We start from the raw sequence: 11,607 nt of genomic DNA, 5'->3' as shown, positions 1-11,607 counted from the left end.
GCAAACAAAGTTGGCACTTTCTATCGAGGTGGTGATGGTAGAAAAACGGGTACTCGAGGCAAGCAAAGAGACAGAGAGAAAAGAAGACATCTTCTCACATTACACGTTTATATATGAAAATGTTACTTAGACCACAATTGTAAAGCTAAAGCTGTCATTTTTTCACAGGACCAGGACAGTAGTGAGATTTTGATGATGAGATTTCAGTCAGAACTAACTGGTGCAATGAAAAACAAAGGGAAAATAGGCTGTTGTAAGTATCCAATATATGGGGACAGGTTCAGTGATCAGGGCACAGGTAGGTACGGAGGGAAGGGGGAGGAGGAAGCTTGTTGAATAAAAGGACATAATGGTTTAACAGGGGAGGGGAGGAAATGAGAGGAGTGGTGCTAAATGAGAGGGTGAGAGCCAGGCGTTAGTTGTTAAAGAGGTAGGGAGAGTGGAAACGGGGAAATCCAGGCTTTACCTCCCAGAAGACAGGGGCGGGGGCGAAGAGGGGGGGTTGCGAGAGGGAGGTATAGGCAAGAAGAACTGCCACTGACTCTCGACTGCTGATGAGGGTCGTTGAGTACAAAACGGCTTGGCGTCTGCTGTAGCAGTGATTTCCATCCCCTCCTACTCCAGATACAATGAAAATTGTGTCTGAAAACAATGCCATCTGCAGAGACAGAGTGGGAAGAAACTTTGGAGTGGCCCAGTTCAGCTGCATGGCAGCCAGGGAACTGTGTCAAGGATGTGATGTCTGGACAACTACAACAGACCAGACTTTATGTGTGCAAGGCCTTGTTTCTTGGTAAGGGCCACTCTGTGCCTGACTGTGTTTTCTTTGTAACAAAGTAAATAACAATCAATAAATCCGCGTTCCTTTTTTTTTTTCATCTTGAGCCACACAGTGACACTGGATGTCACCCTGTGTTTTCAAATCATTTTGGGGAGGGGGCATTTTATACCTTTACTAGATAGTAGATAGTAGAGAGCTGACAGGAAACAAGAGAGGAAGGCTGTCAGGGATGTTGCAGTTCATGGTTGGCATCTTAACCCCTGGGCTTTCAGGCCATAAAGGCATCAGTATGCCTCAACCGAAGTGCTTGTCAGACAGTAAAACAGCATCTGAAATGCTCTTCCCTCACACCTTTACGACATCAGACAATTCTGCATCTGACAATTTCTGTAATTGTTTGATGCAGGGTTTGAACTTCTTTCTCAAGCTCTCTTTTTCCATTCTTCACACAACTTCTGTCACTTTTTGTGAGTGAATGCCTTCAAGGAAAGACTGTCTGAAAAGTGTATGCCCCCACCCTAAATGTCTGACCCCTCACTATGACCGCCAGCTTTTAACCTAAACTTTGTGTTTTATCAATTTAGAACAGTTATTAATACTTTTGCCTTCAGACGTGGTCAACACAATAAGTCGTATTGTGTTCCTTTCGAGTATACCCCCCACGTTAAGACCCAAAGCTGAGGTCTTCCACTCTTTGAAAATAGTGGCCTTGGACACTCTTCTGATGCTAAGCTAAGCTAACCAGCTGCTGGCTGTAGCCTTATATTTAACATACAAATTTGAGATCTATTGCTTAACTTAGTTAGCTTAGCATCAAGACGTGAAACTAGCTTGGAAATTAGTCATTCTCAACACTCCTAAGATGGGTTTTGAAACCACTTTGGTCACCAATGAACAGACTTACGGTAAGGCAGCTCAATCACAATGATGCTACACTGACGTATAACCGGAAATCTCTCTTACCCGGCCTTCTTCCTGGACTCCACATGGCTTCAACAGCAGCTGCTCTACCTCTCTCTCTCTCTCTCTTTCTCTGTTTAATTCCCCTCCTCATCCTGCCTCTCCTCTCGCTCTTCTTCCTCTTCCCTCCTCTGGGTTTGTTTGTTCTCCCTCAGCTCCCAGGTGTTTTCCTGCATGGCTTCATGGCCGCTTAAGCTCCTCTTCCGTTCTGACTCAGGTACAGAACCGATGGCTTCCACTGGCCACAATACACACCACACTTATCAATATACACACCTACGGTTACACTGTGCACATATGATAATCAAATCAATACACAGACATACAGTAAATCATACTCCCACACGCAACAAAGAGATACACACATACCAACACATGATACATTCACACACACACATAGTACGTCACACACTCATGCACACACACGCCGCCTTATTCCAGCTCCCTCACTCTTTCTCCCTCATCCAACAATAACACAACAAACCTTGCTTCCTGTGCGTGGGGGAACAATAGTAGGATAGCTTTGATGGCCAGAGGTAGTTTGTTGTAGATAGTCCCTTATCAGCTCCAACATCACCAGATCAGCTATAGATCCTGGCAGTATGGAACAGCTTTATCCTTGGCCAGTGTCAGGATGTCAGGCTGTATGGACATGCAATTAAACTGCATTAACAGACAGCACGGAAATACAGCTTGTTTTTGCAAGTGATCCCTTATCAGCATTGGGTGATTTTACGAGTGTTTGAGTATTGTTATGAATATCTTAGTTGGTTATAGTGATTTTACAGAAAGTTAACAACCCATTCTGTACTAAACACTGACTGTACAGTCATAGAATCATTAGACGGTGCTACTGTTTAGTTTTATTCTATACTTTAAACTTTTATCATGTTTTTTTTTCTTGTCGTTTACAGTTATCTTTATTATCTGTTTGTAGCAGCACATAGCTGCAAACAGCATCAGATTTCTTGTGTGAGGTACCAGAATCTCTTTTACTTTGTTCATTTTAAACATTATCAATTGCCAGTGTTGACCTACAGTTTACATTAACAATTCTTCCAGGAAACAACCAACCTGGCTTTGTATTGATGCTACCAATTATGTACTGGTGAACTAAACTACTTTACGTCCCCCTATTTAGCATTCATAAGCTGTATATAAATAGGTAATAAATGGTTTATAACACCCTATAATATAGTTTTAAGCAGATATAAGTGTTTATTCATATATTTGTCTACAACTACTGTATAACTCCTGCTGTGTGGAGGCTGCTGTATTAACAGGTAATAAATGACAGTAAATTAAAACAGTTCCAATTATATAAAATATGCCTTCATAAGAAACGTTATTAATGATGGCAAATACTGTACATTAATACATACCTAGAAAATATCTTTATGTCTGCTAATAACTGCATTATAGTGTGTTATATATTATCTATTAAATATGTTCTGCTTATAAATCATTAAAGCTGCAATAATCACTATTTTTGACCAACAGAGAATTAGTACCCACTCTCCTCAACTCTATGAACTTTACTTTGCACAACTTTACTATGCAGCCACAGCAGGCAGCTGTTTTCAGGGGTTCTGATAAATTCACTGTACACTACGTGCAAACAGCTAACAGACAGTGAGCACCTAGCTGGTGAACATAGTTGAGCATTTAGCAGATAAAGAGCCAAATATTATTTCTCCAGAGTTGATAGAGAATAAATATGGGGCAAAAATTTGCTGCATGGCCAGAAACATGACTCCAAATGAATAGTGTTTGCTGGATTGGTAATTAGTGAATAGTTCTCAAAAAACCCAGTTATGCTGCTTTCAAGGATTTGTTCTCCTTTTTGAATTTGTAAACCACGTATTGTTTTACAACTTAAACAATACGTGGTTCATCATGTCAACAGGCTTGGTTTAGGTCATTTTGTAACCTCCTCAACTCTGGACTCAACTGCGGTTTCATCATTACAAACACATGTTGCAACAAGCAAATGCAACACAATCTTAAACAGTATCTCAGAGTTTCCAAAACTGTAAAGCTTGTCAGGATGAATTTTGGGCAAATGTGTATAAAATGAAGCACAAGACACTAGAATCTAGAATATTTCCAGTTCATGTAAAGATGCATAGAGCATGGTATCTTGAGTTTAAATATTTTATACAGTAAGCACTTTACAGCTGTAATAACATTTGGACTTCACAGTCACATGCAGAAATAATAAAAATACACCAACATTTGTGCACACAGCAGCACATAAAGCACACAAACTCAGTGACCAATCACTCACACACACACACACACACACACACACACACACACACATACACACACAGTCCTTCTCTTATTTCTCTCCTCTGTTGTCTCACTCTCTCCATGTGTATCAATACTGCCATTGATTCAATAAGCCACAGGCGTTACCAGGGTCAGAGCTGTGTTGGGATATCAGTTGCCCCTGGCAACATCTCCATTGGTCCGCCCCCACATCCTACACGCAGCCCCTGTCCCTTTTGTCCATGCACTGCACTGTGTACCCAATGATGCACCCTGTGTTTTTGTGTGTCTGTCTGTGCATCACTATGGAGCTCTGGCTCACAGCAGCTGTGTACGGCTGTTTAATGTGTGTCTCTGTACGACTGCGTGTGTGTCCTGCGTGGGAGAAAGGAGGCGATGAGTCATAGCACACATACCACCAGGACACAACAGCACCCCCTGTTGCTGGGGCAGGGGAAGCCCCGGCGGTGTGGGTGTATTGTCTGGAAGAACAGAGCTGACCGTGACATCATAGGACGTTTCTCTCCTACACCAGTCAGTCGAGAAGGTCGGGGAGGAGGGGAGAGGGCAACAGGTGGAGGCAGTGGTTCTTTTCTTTTGGACAATTTTCCTTTTCTTTCTCTCTTTGTGTAAGCAAGCATGGACAACTACTGGCAAGGACTCACCGTTCACTCATTCCTGAGTTGTGATAATACTTTGATAACTGCAGCTATCATCAGCTATTAACTTTTTTGAATGAACTTCACTGTTAAAAGTCTCCTTTTTCCCTGTGGGATTTAGCAAGAGCATTGATTGAGCTGTGATGCCAAAGGAAGAAAACTCCTACTGTTGGATTTTCCAACACAACTACTGTGTGTGTGTGTGTGTGTGAGAGAGAGAGAGAGAGAGAGAGAGAGAGAGAGAGAGAGAGAGAGCGCTTGTATGCTCTTATGTTGCTATGACACAATGTTGACATATGTGTGAGATCATATTCATTGTTCGATGAAATAATGTCTTACCAGCCATCTGCTCTCCTCTATAATGTAGTTGCATCAGGCACTGATGATATCATCTTTGATAATGCATTATCACAGTAATAAAGCAGCAACTACCAAGCTTGTGACTGGAACCAATGTAGAAGTACCTTAAAGTGCAATGCCACTGATGGCCACCAGATGCTGGCTCCAAATTGGCTCAAATTGACTCAAAAGCTTCACACTTCCCTCTGAGTCGATAATATGTTTAACAAGTCATTATGGTCTCAATCATTAAATTTGTGTGCTGTTGGTCATTTAGGAAATTATTGTTCCGTTAATAAGATTTGAAGAATTATAGTAGCTTTGATGTCTGCTGTGTGGGCGTTGATTGACAGTTTGCTCCCCTGCTGCTCTTTCCAGTCCTGGGATACACTGTGTCAGACTATTGTCACAATATTTTGGTAAATTTAATATTACTTGAATGTGATAGCCGCACAATTTAGCTAAAGTGGCTAATGTTAGCTAGCATTCGCTTCAGTCTGAGGTGGCATGAAAGGCAACACCCCACACTCCTTATTTGGAAGTTCCTGGCTCCAACTCCAACTCAGGGCTTCAAACCAGCACCAATGCAAACCAATGAGTGAAGTCACAGCTCACTATGTCTGTCTTTATATACAGTCTATAAGCGGAACACGGAAAATTAAATAAAATGAAGGCCATTAAAAAAATAAATTTAAAGAGGCCCAATCAATACCGCTGCATTTTATATGCATGCATCTGTTTTTTGCATTAATGATGTCATCACATGGTGTCATTGTGTGTGTTCTTGTCCAGGAAACTTTTAGTTTATTAAGCAAGAGATGTCCTGTCGACAGGTAAACCTTTGATCCAAAAGCGTGAGGTGGGGAGAAGGGTCCAGTGAGTGTGAAACAGCCAGTATTACTGTTCAAGCGTCTGTACCTTTGTAGTACGCCGACCTGGTTCACTTAAACACACACTAACACACATTTACACAAGGACAGGACACACGCACACACATCAGCTCATACGCTCACTCTCATACATGCACATGTGCACACACGCAGCAGGGAGAGGAAACTGCAACACAATGATAAGGTCTGGGAACACAATGGGCTCAGCAGTGCACAGACAGAAGCCAGGACCAGTTTAGCTCTGAAAGGTCAACAAGCCTCTCCAGGCTTTCATTCAGTTCCCCCAGTTATTATTGTTCAACATTATAATGATTACTCTGATGGCCTTTATTTTGCAAATGTGGGAGCCATCCGGAAATACCAATGAAATATGAAAATGCGGGCCAGACCGGAGAGGAGAGGGGAAAAAAGGTTACTTATTTTGGAGGGTGAACTTCTTTGACGTCAAGTTTCCCATGGCCAGGCCCAGCCTTGGATCGGACATGCAGGTTCATCAGAGATTTCTGGTGAGGTGCCAAAGTAATGGACATCTGCTTATGTCCACACAACAAATGAACAATTCTTATCATGATAATAGTGAATGTACTATTAGACAAAATATTCTGAGAGAGCTGCACACTATCTGGTTTGTGTTCAATTTAAAACAATATGTTGAACAAGCGGACAAATAGTGCACATTCAACCTACAGCAAAAAAAACCCCAAAAAACCCAGAATAGTTATTTACTGAAATGATGAAGTTAGACAGCAGGAGAGATCATACACACGATTTTTCTCAAGGAGTATGTAGAGCAGTGTTTTTCATCCATTATAAAGATAAAATAATGATATATCAATCAATAAATATTACTAATTTCTGCCTTGTTGTCACATTCCCCATTACCTTGCAACCTAAAAACTGTACAATCATTCCTCCCTATCAACTGTATAGTTCTCATTATAACTCAAAAATGCATCCTGGGGGTAAATACAGATTATAGATAAAGTTACAGGGAGACAAACGCATGCTTCCTGCATGCTTTATAACAATGCAATTTGATGGTCATCCTCTCTAAACCTTAACCTTCAAAGTGCCAGTTTGCCATTAGGTATTGTGTGGCTTTGATTATGATTGTTTTTGTTGTCTAATGTCACATAGAATAAGCCCATGATGAGCCTTCATACTGCAACTCTACTGATGCATCAAGACATCAATTCAGCCCACGAGTGGCGCCAACCCCAGGAGCATGTCTGAGCGAATGTCTGACAGATCCTCAAAGCGGTGAAGGAGCAGAGCAGGTCACAGCCCACCCCAAAATGTCACGGCCCTTACATAATCTGTGCATGTATTTTCTGTGGTGACACACCAGCTGAACCCTCTACCCGCTCTGATGTCTTCCACCGACACAAAAAGGTCATGCATTAGAGAGGAGAGAATGGTCCTGGCAAGCGAGTCTTGCATCATGCAAAAGGTTAGCATCGGGGTGCCAACCTCGCATGAGTGCAAATTTTGGACAATTGGAGACTTAGTTTTCTTTCCCCGTTTCTCTGACCTTGATGCTGATGTATTGTATATGTCATAGTTTGTCTGTAGGTGACCTATGAAGCTGTGCAGTCGAATCTTAGTCTGGCTTTGTTAGACTGGTTTGGTGAGTGGGCAACTGGACATTTGGAGCATAAGCCTGTGACCTCAGAGGGTGACACAGCTTGTGTCAGTGACAGTGACTAATCTGTCAATTAAGTCATTTTATATCGCATCTGTCATCATTAATGGTAACACCAAACACAAATCATGGATTTGATAAATTAGAAATTAGAAACATGACATGCCATGAAAGGACTGTTTTATTTTAATTCATGTTCCATGCCAACAAACTTGACCTCTGCCCAATTACTCTTTTTTCCCCTGGAAAATGTTTACTAAAGTTCCAAAGCAATACAAACCTCTGGGGACAGACAAAACTTAAGAAATTGCTGCCAACATCTAAAAACAGCATGATTAAAAACAGAGAGCCATGGTAATGGCAGCCAATTTCTATTTAGACAGTAGTTTCTCACCATCCCAAAAACTTCCAAAGCCCAAATATAGTTCCTCAGCAGAGGGTTACATGAGAATCTGTAATTGAGGAGTTGTGCTTTTGTTGCTATGAGAGTGATACTTTCTACTGTATGATCTGTTTTCCACATGTTCGCAAGCAGTAATCTCACCAAAGAGACAGACAATTGGAGCCTCGTAAGTGCTAATGACTATTTGCTGATGTTATACGCAAACACTCACCTGTGGTTATGAGAGACAGAGATTCTTTCTAGTTTCTCATTTGCGTTCTCACGACAGAATCTTTCTTTTCTCTAAATATGTGCCAGAGAAAATGCATTAGTACATTTACACATGAGTGTTATGATCATGTACTAAACAAAGAGAAGACGAAAAAACAGAAATACTGTTGTTAATGGAATGTAGAGGATCATACTGTATACTGGCTCTGCATGTTTTAGCTCATTAGCTATAAATGACATACACTTAACATCACGATTCAAAAACACACTATACGTTTCTGAATACATATTAGATGAAAAACAAGCCTTTCTGTTGCAGAATCATGCTGCATTTTATATCTGTAACACTACTAAGAATTTACAGCAGCAAGTCAAATTGCATTTGTCCATATTTACTAAAAGGCCTCACCAAGGTTTTGTGTAAAATGCAAGAAAAGCAGCACTGCTAAAAAAAAAATTACATGTTCAGTATATGAGTAATAGTATGGTCAACCATCCCATGGGATCCTTTTGTATAGTGACATATTGGACACGTGTGGATTTTTCTTAATGTGCCCGTTCTAGATAATATTTCTATAGACACTACTAAACAAAGTCAAGAAAGCTTTCACCAGCTTGTAACATTACTGAACCTTTATGGAAGCAGATTTTCACTGTTGTCCATTAAAAGAAAGGTTGAAGAATGGATTATCCCAATACCTACAGTTTGAGTTGTATGACCTTATTCACTTTTTTGCTGAAAGCTAGATGTGAAGTCACCACTCTCATGTCTGTATGGTAAATTTGAAGCTACCACCAATAGCCAATTAGCTTAGCTTAGCACAAAGACTGGAAACAGGGAATGAAACAAAGAAGCTAGGCTAACTGTATCAACCTGTTTCCAGTTTTTGTTCTAGGCTAAGCTAACGCTGGTTGTAGCTTCATATTTATGGTACAGACATGACGTGAGAAGATTTATGCAACGCTACTTTGATGTGTATTGTTGGGCAACACTATATAGACATCATTGTGAACATGATAGCTCTCCAGCTTTAAACAAGTTTTACATGTCTCATATTAGCTTCTAGTGCTATGTGCTTTGAATGAAGTACCAATTCTGTGCTCTGTGTTTATCTGAAGCAAACACCAAATTACCAGTCAAAAGTTTGGACTAACCTTCCCATTCCCTTGAAAGTGAAAGTGTGTTCAAACTTTTGACTGGTACAGTATATGTACCTGGAAATATTGAAGGACTAAAGAGTGTATATGAGTGTTTGAATAAGTGTCCAGTGGCTCTACATTGGTGCACACGCATGGAAGTAGGAGGGGAGTCACGCTTCATTGTCCATGTGCTTTTCGCTCGCTCGTTAAAAGCTAATTCTCCCCACCACCACCATCTCCAGTCCCCACCACCACCACCACCACCACCCCTCCTTCTTCCCCTGGCTCTCTGTCTTGTGCGATCAACAATAGTCTATTCTGTGCTGTCCCATGCGAGTGGAGACACACCCAAAGCCAAGGCCACGGTGCGAGGGGAGATTGTTGGGTGGTGGCCAACTGAGAGGGACACTGGCTCAATTCTCGTCTGGGAGCGTGGATCTTGCCTCAACAAGAGGCCAGAGGTGGTCTTTATCTGTTTGGCTGTAAATTCTAGTGGTCAGCCAGTGTGTGTGTGTGCATGTTTCCTTGAGCTGCATGAACTTGTATCTTGGCACAGCTTTTTTTCTCTCTCTGTTTAAATGTAATCTGTGTTTCTCACCTCCTGTCAGATCATATCATTTGGTTGTTGGAGCCCCCAAAAAGTCCCCACCTCCTCACGTATCACACACACATACACACTAAAGCTCGGCCACAATACAGGCCCAGATCTCTGCCAGGCCGCAGGCTGAAGGTCAGTCTATCGACCCGTTATTCTCTATCATGACAATCTGTTCCTAAGTGCCACAGCTGGAGCCCCCCACACACACACACACACACACTCTGCTGCCTCCCTCTGATAAGGCCAGACTCTCTTCATTGTCTGATAACATAAATATGACACACCAACACACCATCTGAGGGTCCCTGTCTGCACCAGCCAGCCTAATTATATAATTATCCCTTGTCTGATTGTGCCTGTGCAGCTGAGACGAGGGAGGGCCTTTGTGTGGCCGGTGGAATGCAGTGCGCTTGGCATTTTTCAGCGAAAGGGCAGCTTTCTGGAAGCCGCTGCCAAAGGAGAGGAGAGGAGGGTGAGAGGGTGAGATCACGGCTGCTGGTGCCCACTCTTCTTTTTTCCCTCTTTTCTGGCTCTATCACTCTGTCCATCTTTCTGGGACTCTTTTAATCTGTCAGCCTGTCTCTATAGGTCTCTCTATCTGTCTCTCTATCTAGCACTCTCACTTCTGGACAATCCCATCTCTCTTCTGTGTGTGTCATTCTCCATCTCCCCAGCACTCCCATTTAAATCCCCGTTGTCCCCTCTAAGCCTTCAAATTTGGCATATTCAGCTGTCTTGCAGATAAAGTGGCCTTTTGAGGTGGAATGCACAGGATTTGGCTCTCCAACGATAAGAGCCGACAGGTTGCGCTGTTACAGAGAAGCCGAGCGGTTGAGGGCTACCGCTCCGATGCCTGATAGTGGACTTGGAGGCGATTGCTCTGCCGCATGATAGGAGAGCATTGCTATTGTTTCTGGTCAAGAGCATGGAGGGGATAAGAGAGACTTGAGCACGAGCAGGTGTTAGGAGAGATTACAGTATAGGCCTAGAAAGTATGCCTGCTATTACCGCCTTTTTGAATCAAAGTCAAAACCAACAAGGCAGGCGTCACATAAACCATGTTCTCCTACACTACAATAGTGGATTCAGATCTTTTTCTGACATTTACATCGAGGGCCTCACAGTCTTTTCATGGCGCTACTGGTGATTTTATGAGTTTCATTACTTTATCAGAAGCCTTTTATACTCACTAATGAAAACAGCAGGGTTAAGGGTATTTTGGCGCCAAAGCTCTCCCTCTGAATTCCTGTGTATGAGCTGCTGTATAATGCAAGAACTTGTTGTCAGTTCAACAGGCCTTGAGAATGATTTAAAATATTCACACCATCTGAGGTGAACTTATATCATTCAAGTGGTTCAAAAGTTTGCTTGTAACAGAGGACAAACTAAGTTCTGGTTTTGAAATATTCAAAACGTTGTCATCTTTTTTGCCAGCGCATGTCTATATTTTGGAGTAAAGTCAGTCAGCACAGCAAGTAAAAAAAGAGAGCAACATGAAGTTCATGTTGCCAGTCAGCTGCAGTAAACAAGTTTATCAGAGACCCAAGACAGCATTGTTTAACCACAAATGTAAGTAGAAAATCTGCATGCTGTCTGCAGCAGAACATTGCTAACTGCTTGAGAAATTCCCATAGAATTCCAAGCTGTCCGTCTGATCCATGCGCCCGCTCGTCAAAGCCCCCCCTCTAGTGATCACACAGCATGGAGTATGTGA

The sequence above is a fragment of the Thunnus albacares genome, chromosome 17 (assembly GCF_914725855.1).
Source record: "Thunnus albacares chromosome 17, fThuAlb1.1, whole genome shotgun sequence".
Classification (NCBI taxonomy): domain Eukaryota; kingdom Metazoa; phylum Chordata; class Actinopteri; order Scombriformes; family Scombridae; genus Thunnus; species Thunnus albacares.
The sequence above is the reverse complement of the archived record's forward strand: the minus strand, read 5'-3'. Positions refer to the sequence as shown.